Genomic DNA, 17633 nt, shown 5'->3' with positions numbered 1-17633 from the left:
CTCTTAAATTGAATGCAGTTGTCAAACAAACAACAAAAGATTGAAAAAGCACATGCTACTCCTGACTCTTGAAGTAATAAAAAGGGGTCAGATGTGAAAAATGATCAAAAACTGCAAATCCAATTATTTGTTGTGTAGATCTTGAGGATTCAGTGTACAATTTTAGCACAACTTGGTTTATTTTGGCAATATTAGCAATCTAATTGTGAAGTTCAAATGATAGCCTGAAGGCCTTCACAAATCGCAAAAACAGAATTTAGTAGAAGTAATTAGACCTGTGACGATAACCGGATTCAAGGTTTACCACGGTTTGGAAAAGTCAAGGTTATAAAACTGCTAAATTTCTCTTATACTGTTCATAGGGTATATGAACGTTTTTTATGAGTGTTGTAAAGAAATTTGAGTTTTTGAAACTAATGATGACAGCAGAAGTCAACGATTTGTCACAATTATTTAGCCTGACATGTATACTGTAGCAAAATATTAAAAATGTTTCCTAAAGTGGCAGGTTGCAGTTGTTTCTCCACAGTTGCAGGTTTTTTTTTTAATTTCCTGTTGTGGTCGACGTGTGTTTAACATGCAAAGAAATATGGATAAGACCAAGGAAGCACTTTTTGAAGGCAAGTTTCAGTATAAAACAATTAATGTAGCATTACCAGGCTCACCAGCGTTTCCTCCAGAGTTTCATGCAATTTCGGGTGTTTCATTTTTAACTTTCAACATTTGTTTAAATGGAATTTGATACCGCATGGCGAACGGAAAGAAAAAACTCAGCATTTCGTGACTCAGTGGTGCTTTAAGGTAATAAAAACAACAATCGCTGCTTACATGTAGACTTTTAATAAGAGTATTATCTTGATCATATAAAAATTGGAGTATTGGTGTCCATGTAAATGTACTCAGAAAGTGCCAGATGAAGTCGCGAGCTGTCAAAGTCAGAGCATTTCTCTGCCTTTCAGCATGAGCTCTCCAATGTTTCATTAAGTTTGACATGTTTCCCCTCTTAAACCCAACTTTTGTAAAGCATATGCTTCACAATGTTATGTCAGAATCCTTGTGAAATACAGCTATTTTAGAACGCTTAGTTTAAGCAAATTTGATAAACGCGATCATGCATGTTGAATCTGAAGGGAGTCGCTCCAGCTGCCCTGTCCTGCACACGTTGTGGGTTTGTGTGTGTTGGTGTGTGTGTTTCTTACCAACAAACCTGCCTAAACGTCGCTGTCTGTACCCACTAAATCAAAAAGTTATGAATTGCTGTGAGATTGCGTTGCACTCTTAGCTCACATCATTCAAAAGAAAAGGTCCACATTGTCCTCCGATAATGTCAACAGACTGAACGGTTTTAGCAACTGGATGAATGTAAAGAGAACAAAGCTAAATTGTTTCTACTTTATAATTAATGTTCTCAACTATCAGCATTACAACTTTACAATGAGTACAATTGTTTGTATTCAATACTATATTCTTAATATAATTTTCTCTTTTCCATATCTGCAATGTCTGTGTTTTGACATTTTTTTTGCAGTCCACTTAGAATCCAACTTGGAAATGCATTTTTTTCTTTATTGGCATTGATTGTTTTAAAATTAAAATGGCATTAACATGCGTGTGTTTTTATTTCTGTAATAAATATGGCTGTCAAGCCAGGATCTTGATGGTTTATTGTGGGTATAAATACCTAAAAAAATGTAAATGCTTTTAAAATCATTGTGCAGTCACAGGCCTCAAAAATACATGGAAAATGTTAACTTTAAATAATATTTAGACTTGATCAACATTGCATATCCTGCGATTAGAATGATTGGAATGAATTGGAATGATTTCTGAGCGATCATATAACACTAAAGACTAGTTATGATTTCTCATCACAGGAACAAAATACATCTTAAACTATATTAAAATAGAAAACAGTTGTTAAAAACTGTATAATTATTTCACAAAATTACTGCTTTTGCTTAAATAAATGCTGTGTTGTGGTTAGATAAATCTTTTTTTTTCAAATTCACCCTTAAATTTAACACAAAGTGCTTTACTTGGGGAAAAACAGAACTTAAAAATACAATAAACCAAAAACAAAACATCTCTTTCAATCAAATGTACAATATTATAGCTTAAAAACTGTCTGTAAACCACAGTTTGCACAATGTGATGTCAAGCAGCCCATATTTTGCCTTGTTTTAGTGGAAAAGATTGTTTTCAGGGTGGAACACACCAGTGATATGGGGAATCCCTTCTGAGGTCAAGGCTTTCCTCAGACGTCAACCGTAATCCAGGGTTCCAAGGCTGTGACTAAGCTCCTGTACTTTCCCTGCCAGTACAACCACTGCATCCATCGATTTGGTCCACGGTCTGCAATGACATTTCAGCTGGATTCTGTTATTGCTCCTGATTTGTCTCTACAACAACCAAATGACCTTTGATTGAGGATAATGGCTAAAAGCCCTCTTTTTTTGTGCAGCGTCAGTGTGATCATATCATACTGTACTGTGCGCCGAATACAGTAGAGAGCGAGTCTGAAAGACTAACTGAGAAATCTTGTCAGACTGGAAATATGCTAAAAATTACTGACAAGTGCACAACACTCCCCCTGCTATTCATGGACTTTAGACATCCATCAAGCAGGACACTTTGAACACAACCCAACCACTTCCACAAAGCCACATCACAGTCGCACTTTAAAAAGGTAAATATTTAGTGGGCGTTCTGTTATGTATCACTCCGATCGTGGTGCCAGTATATAATCTGATTCATTATTAGCAAATAATATGTAATTATCGAGTAAATTACAGGAAACTAATATTTATCTTAGCAATAGAGTCACAATAATTTATTGCACACTCTCCAGATTTAACAGGCCCAGGCATCGCGTACATAAACAAGGCTTTAAGAAACAAAAGTGATAGAGTGATAGAGCACAGCTAATTATCCTCGGAGATGTTTTTGACAGCAATCCCTTTGCCAGTAATCTGTCTTGGCTCACATCCAGTCAACCTTATGTGATTTTAGTCGCAGTCGACCTAGAGTACAAGTAGTACAGGCACAAGTCACACAGTAAAAATGAGCTAGTAATAGGGCTGCACAATTAATCAAAAAAATATTGTGATCTTGATTTGACCCCCTACAAAATCTTAATCCAGCATATCTACGATTCAGCCAAATATATTTTCATGCTCAGGAGGAGCATAAAGGAGGTCACACAAGCCTTCACATTGTTTTACATACATTGCTCAGCAATGTTGACACCTCGAAATGGTGTTATAAGAGTCACCTACCTGGACCGTAGCCAGGGGGGGTTCAGGTGGTTCAAAAGACCCACCCCTTACTGACAAAAGTCAGGAATTTATCCAATAGATGAGCTCATTTGTAACATTTTGACCGCTATGCCATCATAACTAGTGAAAATAATCCATTAAAAGGGGCTTTAAGACTAAGGGGAATCCTCTGTTGGCTGTTGCTTCAGCGTGACTTTAGCTAATCAGTTGTGCAATGCAATCAATTATTTTTCATTAGTCCAATATCCAGCTGTGCAAGAAAACATACAATCTGTATCTATGTAATTGATATCTCCTTTTATTACTGTATTGTTTTTAAATAGAAAAAATATTTTACAAATAACTTTTATTCTAAATCTTGGACCTTATTCTTGAAACAAAAAATTACCAATACAAAAGGTGTGAAGCACCAAAAGCGGCCCATTTTAAAATTTATTTGAATACTAATTTGGCTATTGCTGTTATCCATGAATTTTCAAATATATTTATTTACAAGAGAGGCTAAAAAAATTGTGAAGCTCTACATTATTATTATTTTTATTATGATGATGATGATAATGATTATTATTAATGCAGTATTTAAATCTAATAATTAAATAGAAAATGAGGTATAACCGCAAAAAGTATTTTTTTTTACCTTTTGAGAAAAAAAGAACCACCACTTTTCTGCAGGCCTCCCTACTAAATTTAATTTCTATCTTCATGCAATGATGTATTCGCAGCCACCAAATGACACGTGACCTAACGCACAGTTTGTTTACTACTGAAAGAACGAGCGTACTCGTGAATTAGGTCTATTTTAGTGAACAGAAGCTGCACAGGTTGTGAATAACAGGTAAGAAAGTTTTAAATGGTTTGTTCCACATAGCGATCGTCTGAGCCGTTTTTTTTTTTTCCTCAAAGTGACGGCAGCCATGACATGAGCCGCACTCGGCAGTGAAAGTCAAACCTAAAGCGTGCACATCATTTAAATAACCATGTGGCATTTTACAGTTATGATTGTGACAAGCATTTGATGTTTTTGCTTTCATAGCGAACACAAAGTGTTGTGCATGAAAATAAATGTTTAACAGTGTCAGTATAGCTACTCTTGCCATTATAATGTTGAATATAATTGCAAGAGGGAATCTGATAATGACAATTGTCTCATTTCACCACTGAAAAAAACAGGTCTAACAATGCTGTCAATGACAGATTGCAAGTATATGCATCAAACATCATAATTCAACTTTAGACATATGAATAGTTGTTATCTGATGCAATCACTTTACTGTGAATTAACAACCAGGACATATTTCAAGTCCATTCAAGTCCACTATTCCAAGTCTACACAAAATTAAGCATTTTAACCAACAGAAGGCCTACACATACTCCTAATATTATTATTGTTAATTTTCCATATGTATGGGAAATAATAATAGCCTACTCACATTAACCTTAAAAAATCATGATCTTGATTTAAGCAAAACAAATTGTAATTCTCAATTTAGCCAGAATCGTGCACCCCAACCAACAATTTCATACATTTGACTATTTTAAAGTGACTAATTGTGCAAACTGACAACAAAGCACATGCTTTGTAAAAGGCAAAGCAAGTGTGCTTGAATTTTAATGATCCCATGCAAACGAATAATTCCATACGCAAGCCACGACATGCCACAATTTGACCATGATTAATGACCAAAAATATTTGAATGCAAATTTGGATTTGTAAAACAGACGCAACATCATTTAAAATGCAAAAATCAAGTAAACAATGGCGCTGAACATCCACAACGAGTCAAGCCACTACTTTCAAAGCCTAGTATAAACTTGTACATAAATCAGGCAAACGCCAGAAACGACAAACCATTTGTTTACACACACACAAACACACACACACACACACACACACACATACATACAATGTGAAAGTATATTAAGCCAGTAAATTGTGCATTCTGTTTAAATGTATATCGTCTACATTTATTACCAAATTAGCAAGGAGACTGTAAGCGGCCTGCCACGTGTTAACCACTACATAATACAACAGACAAGCTTTCATGCGTTTGAAGCCTTTAGTAATGAGCTTATGCAAACATGCAATATTGATCTTTCTGCTCCTCTATTCTGAATGCCTTCTATAATAATTTCATAATCCATTGGGACGTGGGCATCTTGCCAAACATGTGTCACGACTTAATTAGCTATCAGAGACGGAAAAGACTGCACCTGTGACTGACAGGCCCGAATGCAATCTGTCTGCACTGTCTTTCACTGAACAATACTTTGTGGGAAAACTGAATAAACAAAATGTCAGATTCGTTTCCGAGATAATTCACGGAAGCCTAAGCGAATGATCAAATCCACGGCCCTTTGAGAGCCGCGTCTATCCAGGAGGCAGTTTTAGGGAGTCTATTACAGTAATGGGATATAATTATTAATCTTCCCCTCAATTGTCACAGCCAATTTGTAGAGCTGATAAACTGTTGAAAATGCAGCGAAATGATTACTGAATTGATAATACAGCTATAGAAACTAAGCGAAGTCCACAAACTGAATGAGAAGGCGTCCAACTAAAAGTCCAAAAGCACCGGAGAGGCGATTGTTTTGCCAAGGACACATTCATCACCATGCGCACAAAGTCTTCCACACTTGTGACAGCCTCCTGACTTCCTCCAACATCAATATTTTCCAGAAGCGTTTTCAGCTTGAGTTGTTACTCTGTCAGACAGGCAACTGTGAGAAATTCCAGCCGGTTCTCCTCCCTCGTACTACAAAAGTGGAGCTGCCCATCAGAGTACATAACTTCCAGGAACCTCGAGCCCTCCCGGAGTACAAACATATTAAAGTACATACAACCAACTTTCTCTCTTGCCAAGTCAACTAGGGTTAAAACCTGACCCATTTTTTGCACTCTTTTAAGTAAGTGCAAACACTTCATTCCAAGTTTATGATGACTTCTCAAATATCTTCAATGTCATATTTGTTATAGCTGATAACCTATAACTAGTAGGTATTAAAATGGTGTTACTTTTTGAAACGTATGTAAATAAGTAAAATGCTAAAACCTAAAATTTTTATCCTGCAAGAAAGTAACAAAAAAACTGTACGGTATTTGCCCAAAAAAACCTATTGTTATTAAAATTACGTTTAACTATTAAACTTGGTTTTCATGATTAAATAAGTGAGTCTTAAATTATGTCAAAACTAATCAAACTAGGGCTGCACGATATTGGAGAAATTTAACATTGCAATTTTATTCTGTGATACAGTTGAAGTCAGAATTATTAGCCCCCGTGAATTATTAGCCCCCCAGTTTATTTTTTCCACAATTTCTGTTTAACAGAAGGAAGATTTTTCCAACACATTTCTAAACATAATAGTTTTAATAACTAATTTCTAATAACTCATTTATTTTATCTTTTATTACTGTTTTCCGACTGGAACTGTATTCAGGTACACAGTAATGGAATAATCAAATGTAAAATAATACTGCATAGTTTTTCAATGAATTCAATTCAATAAAATTTGCCATTTTAATTCATCGAAGTTACAACCGGTACAATTTTTTTTTAGCCTGAACACTTTTAAAATCCTCACACAGTCAGGAGCCTCAAAAAACACTTGTGAAATGATCATCAATTATAATCCAGACTCAATAATGCGTATGCTTGTGATGTGACTATTGCAAATGATCACATTGCGATATCGATAGTAAAAGCGATACATTGTGCAGCCCTAAATCAAATGCCGAGTTCACTCTTTTATTTTGGCTCTCTTGATTTGTTTAGTCCACACCAAAAAAGAAAATGAGACATTAAGTCATGGTTTGCATATGCCTCATTTCCACTCAGCGGTATGGTACTGTTTAGTAAAGTACAGTACAGTTTGGTATAATTTAATTTTTTTTAAACTGCAAGGTGTGCTATTTTGGTACTTACAAAACGACTGCTTACAAGACTTAACGTACGTACATCTGATTGCGTTTTGAGAATTTCTAAAATGTATAAAGGAGTTAAAACTACACCACAAATGTCACATTAACAAAGATCTGCTCCAAGACACATTTCTGATGCCTGTACTAAAAAAAAGTTAAACAAAAACAAATAACTTATAAATAATACACAATTTCTAGCGATGTAACATACCAATATGCGTTTTATTGCAAATAAACATGAAATGTTTGAACAAACTTTGCATTAAAGGTTGAATTTGTAACCTTTATCAGCTGTTTAAGGGTAAGCTCTAAAATTGCTTATTAGCTTCACAATTGATTATAAAGAAACATTTAAATGACATTCTGAAGTACAAGTAAAAAGATATAATAAATGATACAATCAACACAATACTCAAACCCTTTTCATAAGCCTACGAATTGCAACAAATAACTTTACAATGCCCTACATTACAGAAGCAAAATAAGTTATGAACAGCAGCATATCACATAAACTTCAATCAGGACGCTCTTTTGACAGCAGACGACAGTACCTGTTTGAGAACTTCAGCTTATCAATATCCAAATGACACTTAAGGACATTCGTTCATTCAAATTTACACCCGTGTTCACAACACCACTATCTCGAATAACATCATCAACAAAAACACACATCATTTCAGCTGACAATTCCATCTATTTGGAAACACTAAAAGACGTCTTTTTCAAAAACACGACTGCCTCTGCGAACAAGTATCAGAATAAAGCAGATCCGCGGTTCTCTTATCCCATCTTGCATGTACGCTGACAGTAAATCAGCTCAGATTGACAAATGCCTGCCGCCACGCATGATGCCAGGCACGAGTGGCAGAGAGGAGCACAGAGGAGCACTGAGATGTTTATCAGACAACAAGCCGAGCTGATCTTCAGGACATGATGTACTTTGTCATGTTTCTGTCAGCCGAAACCAGTTCTGCTGGTAAGCGACACTTTGAGTTTGACGATCCTCATCCTACTGATTTTCACCCTGTTTGACCCAAAGCTAAAACAGTTTGCAAGTTTTGAAACATCATCTTGTCATGATGTCAGGAACATTTTATAGAAATCGACAATTAATAGTGGTTTATTTGACTATATTAATCAACTTGATGAGAATAAGAATGGACATCCTTTCCCAGCTGATTAACCACACTACATTAAGACATGAATGGTAGGGTTTATTTTTGTACACACGCAAGCACACACGACAAATCAAGCTGTTTCACTTTGAGAGGAAATTCTGATATTGTGTACACAGAATTTCCCAGCGCCTTCACTACAACCTGTCAAAATAAAAGATCAGTTTACTTTAAGAAATGTCAGAAATGGTTTAATATTTAAGTAAAATTTTACAAGGAGTGTTTCGTTTAATTTTTGTGTTTTATTGTTTTTTAATAGTTTGATGTACTTGGATTTTTATAATTAAATTTCATGCTTAATTATATGTAAGTTCAAGTAAAAAGCACTAATTTACATAAAAGCAAGAACAGGTATCTAAACATTAGATGAAGCATATTTCACTGGAATAAAAGAGGTACATATTTTTACAGAAACATTCTGAATGTCTTTTCATTAATAAAAAAATAATATAAAGTACAACAAGCAGATACAAAAAAATAAATGTTTTACAGGAATGCAAAATAATGAAACATCTTTGAAATCAGCCAATAATGACATAAAATATAATCATTAGTATTGTGTTGATAAATACATGATATGGTAATTGAAGTCAAATTTTACAAGGAAGGTTTCATTTAGCTTTGTGTTTAATTTAATAATTTGATGTTCTCTGATTTTTATAATGAAATTTTATACTTAAATATTATATTTAACTATACAAATAAAGCTAAAAAGCACTAATTTGCATAAATCTTAGAATAGATATCTGAAAGTTGGATGAAGCATATTTCACTGATATTTTAAGAGTTAAATATTTTACAGAAAGATTCTGAATGTCTTTTCATTACTCCATAAATTATAAAGTACTATTAGCATATACAAAAAAAAAAAAAAAGTACAGGAATGTAAAATAATGAAGACAAAGCAGGGGTGTCCAAATTCGGTCCTGGAGGGCCAGTGTCCTGCATAGTTTAGCTCCAACTTCCTTTTACACACCTCCCTAGTAGTTTCTAGTATACCTACACGCTCAGACAAAATGTACGCGAGCTGTCACTGGGGTGGTACCTTTTCGAAAGGTACAAATTTGTACCTTAAAGGTCCATATTAATACCTTAAGGGTAGATATTAGTACCTAAAAAGTACAAAAGTGTTCCTCTTAACATTTTTTGGTACTATTATATACTTTTGAGGAACCAATATGGACCCTTCAGGTACAAATGTGTACCTTTTGAAAAGGTACCACCCCAGTGACAGCTCGCGTAGAGAAAAGAGCTGGTTCAGGTGAGTTTAATGGGGTTGGAACATGCAGGACACCAGCCCTCCAGGCCTGAGTTTGGACACCTCTGACATAAAGTATAATTATCATTAGTATTGTGTTGATAAATAAATGATATGGTAACTGAAGTCATAAAATAACATCTACTTTAATGGTCATAACTATAATCATAACAACATCCACTAAAATAAGTTAAAAAAAAAAATACCAACATGCTACATTTTTGAAAAACTCCAACACGGTACATGCCTAATTTATCTGCTTAATCCCCAATTATAATACCATATATAATGTTATAGAAATCAGGGAAATGCTACATTAACAAACAATTCTGTAAAAACCTTAAGTGACTGGTTTAACAAACACTAAATGAGCATTTTAGATCTTTTAATTTTTACTAAACATTTAAAAAATGGTTTAAAATTATAAGGAACATTCTACTAGTAACATACATTTTCACTTATAAAAACTGTGACAGGGCCTGACTTGAGCTTGTCGTCCATCAAATTATACAAAAACAAGCCTAAAATCATTAAATTCATTGATAAAAAGCATCCTAGATCACTGTCAGCTTCTCCTCCATCAAATGATATCACCTCCAAGTCATAGAGTTAAACATGAATTGCACACATTTTATGTTAAATTTAATGAAAATGTGACAGGGCTGACAGAAACATGGGGACAATTGTAAAATAGTTTTCATGTGTAGAATTTATTTTATTATTTCATTTTTTTAATCAGTTGATGTGAATGATAACCACTTAAACTTGCTATTTCTGTAAGATTTTTCTCTGTAAATAACAGTTTAACAAAACTATTAAAACTGTAGGTTATTAGTATGATTAGTATGAGGACGAGCACAATGACAGGGTTTGTAAATTTGTAAAGTGCTTTTAATAAAGAACAAAAATCTGAGAACCAAATGAATGCATATTCCTTTACAGAACAACTCTCAGAAATCAATTATCAGACTATTTTAGACATCTTTGGGATGAAATACTTTTTATTCCCGTTATTTGTGTTTTTATTTTAGGGACAGATAATGTACGTGTCTGGTAAAATGTCCCAAAAAGGCAACGTTTTTTGGCGAGACTCTACTAGAAAACCAAGCACAACTTTCCCCTTTGTTATCAAACAATTCTAACAGAAGGACACAAAACCAAGTGATATATTTACCAAAGATAAGCAGTGCCAAACAAACACCAAAAAAAAAAAAAATCTTGCATTTGCTCAGGAGAACAACTCCCCTTCCCTTAATTCAACAAAAAGGCTTTTAGCCATCATAATGATTTACAAAGTGACGAGTCAAACAGATTTACAGCGACAGCCTGAAAGGAACCCAACACAAATACAATTACCATTCACGTGATGGTCACCGCCAACCCCCTCCACTCGCGGGAGGCCGAAAACGGGAAACACGCTCTCAATTCACCTCTTTAAAAGAAGCCACCACCGCCGAACGGGGTGGAGAAAAAGGCTGCCATTGTGGGAGTCACTTAAAGAGAAAGACACAAGGATCGGCGGTTTGCTACGAGCCAGTCACCATCATTATTCAATATCAGATGAGCTGACGAACCATAGCCAGAGGGCAGTGACGTGTGCTAATTCTTTAGACACCAGCTGCAGCCAACAACACAGGCTACACCGCCTCATTATTAGGGTCAATCCTAGACAAAACACTCTTGTTCTTGTGTCTAAATAAACCATTTTTATTTTAATATAGAGACAAAAAGCACAATTGACCTTGATGGCAGAACACTAAACTGAGCTTGGGAGTACACTGCTTTTTATAAAATCACTTCAAAATCTCAGAGTTTGTGTCTGCTGATTGAATTCCAGCACTGTAAGAGATTCAATTTGGACAATTAATTGAGTCACTCTATAGCAGGGGTGGCCAACCCTGTTCCTGGAGAGCCACCTTCCTGCAGATTTCAGTTGCTACCCATATCAAACACACCTGAACCAATTAATTAGGACCTGAACACCACGTGATAATTACAGGCAGGTGTGTTTGACATGGGTTGCAACTGAAATCTGCAGGAAGGTGGCTCTCCAGGAACAGGGTTGGCCACCCCTGCTCTATAACATCAACTCTATAGAAAGTTGTAAGTGGGCAGATTATATATATATATTTAGTATTTTAGTAGTTATACAATATAAAAAAATAAATAAATCCAAAGGCATATAATGCAAGATTTTTGCTTTGAAATATTCCTAAAACCACTAGAAGGTGGTAGAATGTGATTATATTTTCAATCAATGTGATTTACATTCAGTCAGTGAAGTCATAATTAATTTTAATTTTCACAAACAAATAAAGAACGTCTTAAGAAAATGTAAATACATTTAAGTAAATAATTCCAAACCTGGGTCATTGCCGATAACTAAACCTATAACACTTATTTATTCAAGATCCAAATATAATAAACAATGAAGCAATGAATCTGTTTAATGTACAAAATTAAAAATAAATCATTTAAATAAGCCTAATTATATTTATTTAAAAATGAATTATCAAAATAATTGATATCAATCCCTCCTACATTCCAATAACAAATGACAATAAACTACCAAATGGGCCAAGGTGTTAAATAAATAAGCACGTACATGGCAGCGCTTTGTTAGTACAACTTGTGATCTAATTAATGAAACTGCAGCACATAAGCAGTGGCCCCTGTGCACATGTTCAGCTTCCTTTACACTTCCCACCTGCCCACTGACAAACAAGCTTCTTCTGCGGTTGTCGATGGCTGTGGCGTGACGCAGGTTTGAGGTTTGCGTTCTCTTCCTTGAAAACAGACCTACATAAATGTTTGTGTGGGTGTTGGCAACTATCTGGGTGGGAATTCTCTAGCAGAGGAGCCCCTCAGGGCACTCCAGATTGAGTTTCCTCTGTTCCTGCGTCCCAGAGTCAAACGAATTCCAGAGAAAATTAGACAGCCGGCCATGTGCACGAACGAAGGCTGCTTTCGACAGCTAAAAGGAGGTAGCAGAGCGCTTTTACACTTCGCTCCAAAACACTGGAATAGCCTTGCTGAAAATGGCCACAAATGACGTACAAATTATTCAAACACCAGATATAATTGTTGGTATTTAATAAATAATTGGTATTTAAAGATATAATTGTATAGTGCAGAACACTATAATTGTTTCATGTAACTGAAGAAGGCCTGCTTCCAATAAGTGGTATGATATGGTACGGTACAGTACAGGTCATCACACTTTTATGGCAATTTCCACTGTCAAAAAGTACCAAAAAGCAAACTGTACTGTACCACTTTTTGGGTATTTGCAAAAAGTATGTTGCACAACCAAAGAATACCAAAAGGCAGAGCTAGATAAGCAGCTGAATGCTACTGATTTACAGAAAAATGTCACTAGCGAATGCACAAGCCAGGAGAATGAAAACAAAGGAAGAGCCATTTTTAAATACACAACCGAGACATTACATCTTAATAATACATACATATAATAATCAGCCATGGTCGACCAGAGTTCAAACAAATCTTGTCTTCATCTCAATGAACAGCCACAAAGCCAAGAGGAATAAAATCCGCCCTAAGTGCGAGCGGTTTCACTTTCTCCAGAGAGCTCGAGTGCCCTTGCCACGCATTTATATTTAAAATATCAAACTTTTTGAGCTGATGATAATAATAACGTGCATGTGTTTATCGAGGTCCTTCTGACAACCTTTTAGAAATGGACAAACGTGAGAGTGCAGTGCGAAAAAACTAAGGAGAAGCCAGAAAAAACAAAGGAGCAAATGATTCTTTCAGCAACCTAAAGCATAAACAAACTGCCATGTTTAACTTTCATCATCGCTATTATAAACTTAGAATAGCAGAATTACTCTCTAATAGAAGTTACATGTACTGGTGAAGAATAAAGATACAGATGAGAGTTTTGTATTGACTGAGGGCTACATTGAGTGTTGTTTTTGAACCCAAATAAGGACTAAATGTGTGCTGTGTGTAGTTTTTCTGTAACTGGTAACATATCGGAGACTATAAGGGTCTGTTTGTGTTCATATATGTTGCATTTATTGATATATTCTGTATATTTGCAGACGTTACAGTAGATTATTTTACACTATATAATCATTGATCTGTAGTTATAATCAAATCATGTTCATTAAAAAGGTTAGTAATGAACATTTATACACAAGCATTTGTGTATACAGCTCTGTTTTTGTGAGAACTGCTTTTCAAATAATATGTGAACGACCTGTACAGCTTTGACATTTCTTTGAGCAACAATGACATCGACTGCAACTTTCTGTCATACACCACGCACAAAAGGTTACCATTGTAATACAATACATCAGTATTATGAATTATTTTTGGTTGATTGTAATCCATAACATAGTGTACCTTTTCCATCAACATCATCTGACATTATAAAGATGAATTTGTTCTGAAAAATGAATTTGTTTAACTGAATTCTTGTTTTTGTGACCATTTTCTAAACAGCAGCCATGTTAAAGCAAATAAATGTTTATTTTTGATTGAACTGTTTTGAATAGCAGGCACAATGTATTTTTTTCTCCAATTGATATGCATCATGAAAGGCACTATACCAATAAACTTGAACTAAACTGAACATACTAACCTCTGACCATCACATTATTCTTAACCGTAAAGTAGAATTATGCTTTCTTTCAGTAAAGCCGCCTTAAAATATTATGTATCATGAAAAGAGCTACACAAATAAACTTGCATTGAACGGAATTGAATTAAAACAGCAAGCCAACCTCAATAACACTCAGTGGTATTGATTAGACATTTGCAATGTCCTGAAAAAGGTGCTTTGCTTTCCTATATTTGAGATGGTGAAAAAAAATCTGCATGTTATTCCCTTTTCTGCCATTTCTCATCTGAGGGCCGCCATGAAAATCTGAGCTGGCATGTGCCATCCGTCCCTGGTGAGTACTTACAGATGCAAAGTCAGGAGCTCTCAGAGGACACGCACCCAACGTGCATCACGCCACCGGCTCAATCCAGCTAATAAAACAACCATTCATTCTGATGTTCAACATCTCACCCAGCGTCATGGGAAACTATGGGGGAATGTAATGGACGCCGTGCCGTCTTTAAGGCATGCAAGATTAATATGCCAGCAGTGGGTTAATGTGCAATTAAAACATTTCATGTGAACACTGTTTGCTTATGCTTCAGCAACAAGCTCAATACAGCAACAGCAGATTAACAATCTCAGCAGCCACTAATGAAACATGGAGCGTGTTTAACAAAACTACTACTTCAGAAGCTCTAGTTAGCTGCGAGATGTAGGAAGTTATGTAGGAATTTGAACCATTATGGTTTGTGCACAATATTCACAATAAAAGGATTTCTCAATACTTTTTCTTTCAATGGAAAATGATAAATACACATTATTTTGCACGGTGTGTTTTGTTTTTCTGCTGATACCTTGGTTAGTATATGATCTATGGTCATGGATGAATAAATATGACACTCAATCCACCAGTATGTCTTAGCAAGTTCCAGTATGTGATGCATTTAAATCAAGTAATTCATTTGATCTCAAGTACACTTGCCATTTTAGTAGCAATCACCTTTCACATGCTGCTAAGCTAAAAATACTTTAACCCTTGTGTGCTGATGGGGATGTTTTCATCCACTCTGGGGTGATTCTGAGTCTTAATTTGACCACAACTTTCTCTGTTTCAGCAAATGGAATGATTTTTGGTGACAAACCTTACGCAAAAGGGTTGTCAATTCGATCAATACACAAGTAGGTCTGCACAATATAAAATTTTAGCAATATGCGTGTCCACAATAGTCACATCACAGGATATGCAATGTTAAATTGGGTTTATAGTTAATCATAAATTGAAAATACATGAGATTTGTGAAGTCATTACAAAGTATACCCATAAAAGAGTGAAACTTTATCATTTGCATATGTTATAAAGGCTTTACAAATAGGTTAAAAGCATTCAGGCACAGACGCGTACAACATTTGTAACTATAATGAAGAAAATATTTACTGAATTGTTAATATAATGATTATTTTACGCTTCATTATATAATTTCTGCACCTGAATACTGTTTGACTTTACAGAAAACCATAAAGCACTGTTTATTTGACTTGATTCTGTGCTCTATTGCGATTATTCTTGCTTGCAATTTGTTTATGTTTTTATACATGATTCACACACCTACAAAATCAACCCAATCAATCTAAATGAATGATTTCCCCCCAAATAAAGCTATACAAGCTATCTGGTGAAATCTTATTCATATCGCAATATATAATCACAGGAAAATAAAATATTGCTATGTCAGATTTGCTATGTCACCTAAAAATTAAAGCAAAGACATAAAAACAAACCCAAATCAATATATGTACAGTATAATATAAATAGTACTAATATAGTAATAACAATACAGCAATTGGCAAAGTTGGATTTGTAATAATTCCAATAATCTGTTTCAACAGAGTTTACCATAGGCATGTTGCTAAGCTACCAGTACTTCAGCATATATAACTTGTGCTTATCCACTCATCGTCATGTAATTCCAAACTTGCATTACTTTCATCTGTGAAACCCAAAATAAGACATTTTCAAGAATGCTGATACACGTTTTTGTTCATAGGTTTTTCAAAATATCTACTTGGAATAACACGAGGAACAAACAATGACAGAATATTATGTTTTATGTGAACCATCTCTTCAAGGTTAGATTTACTTTCCAAAGTCAGCTCACTTGGAACACAACAGAGCATTTGCTAATAGAAGGCAAAACTTATGCATTTCTTCCCATCTTTTGTCATTAAATAAACCATATTTTAAGACGCACTGAAATGGGACTGCTTTTAAATCATAACGCCCAAAAGGCTTACGCTGTTTGTCAACAGTTAATTAAAAAGCACTGAGAGACAATGACAAATACTGTTTGAAGATGATCCCTGGCAAGCCCCACACAGTGTATCATTGCTGTCTCTGGAATACACGATTAGTTTAATCTTATTACAGCAATGATAAATGATCAGTGCAACAATGGCTTCTGTTTTCTCAGAAGATGCACACAAGAATGAGGTATGAAATATCAAGGTTTAGTTTGCCATATCACTTACCCTTATCGCTCCCCTTATAGCTGACAACTTAATTGTAGTGGTATTTAGACAACACAAACCTTACAGTTTCAATTTGATACAGCATCTGACTGGATTTCTAAGAATCTAGCCACCATTAAAATCAACTCAGCTCAGCAAAAAAAAAACACTAGGACTGAGCAAAATGCAAGCCATCTCATATCCTGACAATGATACATATCACAATATAGCACCATTTCTGTTTACTCAATTAATAGTTAATTTATACTAGTGTTGTCACGATGGCGGAATCTGGTACCAATCAGAACTGATATTTTAAAAACGTCCATTTTTCGTTAACATTTGAGCACGATCTTAAACGCGCTGATAAACAGAAATGATTGTAATTGGTCATGAAGGTCATCAGCTCACCAAACTCACCACTGTTTACCAAGTGTAACCACAAAAAAAGGGACACTAATGTTTTAAAGCCGCGACGATCAGCAGGTCTGTTTATGAGCGATCCACTGATGAATTGACTGATCTTCACTGTCCCCAATTAGTAAACAGCGGTGAGTCTGGTGAACTGATGACCTTTATGACCAATCCCAGACATTTCTGTTGAGCATGTGAACCCAATGACAAATCAGCAGTGTTTAAAAACGCGCTCAACAGTGCTCAAATGTTAGCCAAAAAAAAATAAAAAATTGTTTTTTAAATTGAGTAGCCACTGGTACCGAATTCCAGTATCATGAAACACTAATATTTACTAATTTATACCACATGTTAAGGGCCAAATTTTTTCGTACAATTTAAAGTATTTACTCAGAAAATGTACTTATTCATATGTGATCATAATTCTCAATTTATCAAAAGCTTGGACCAAATGTTTAATTAAAACCATTTGAAGCAAAGGTTTGATTAAAAAAATGTAGAAATGGGTACAAAAATA

The 17633-nt window shown here is 35.0% G+C and overlaps 1 protein-coding gene and 1 long non-coding RNA gene across 5 annotated transcripts in view; one reads left to right on the top strand and one right to left on the bottom strand.

Moving 5' to 3' along the window:
- The window catches only part of zmiz1a (zinc finger, MIZ-type containing 1a), a 249704-nt gene that overhangs the window by 220339 nt on the left and 11732 nt on the right, over positions 1 to 17633 (bottom strand). The gene's annotated exons all lie outside the window — the stretch shown is intronic.
- On the top strand, positions 7160 to 12769 carry LOC147834229 (uncharacterized). The gene is made up of 3 exons (XR_015506071.1): positions 7160 to 9244; positions 9675 to 11515; positions 11736 to 12769. It is a non-coding gene; the product is annotated as an uncharacterized LOC147834229 (long non-coding RNA).

The sequence above is a fragment of the Danio rerio genome, chromosome 13 (genome assembly GCF_052040795.2).
Source record: "Danio rerio strain M-AB ecotype USA chromosome 13, GRCz13ab, whole genome shotgun sequence".
In the NCBI taxonomy this organism is placed as follows: domain Eukaryota; kingdom Metazoa; phylum Chordata; class Actinopteri; order Cypriniformes; family Danionidae; genus Danio; species Danio rerio.
This window is presented reverse-complemented; position numbering and strand designations above follow the sequence as displayed.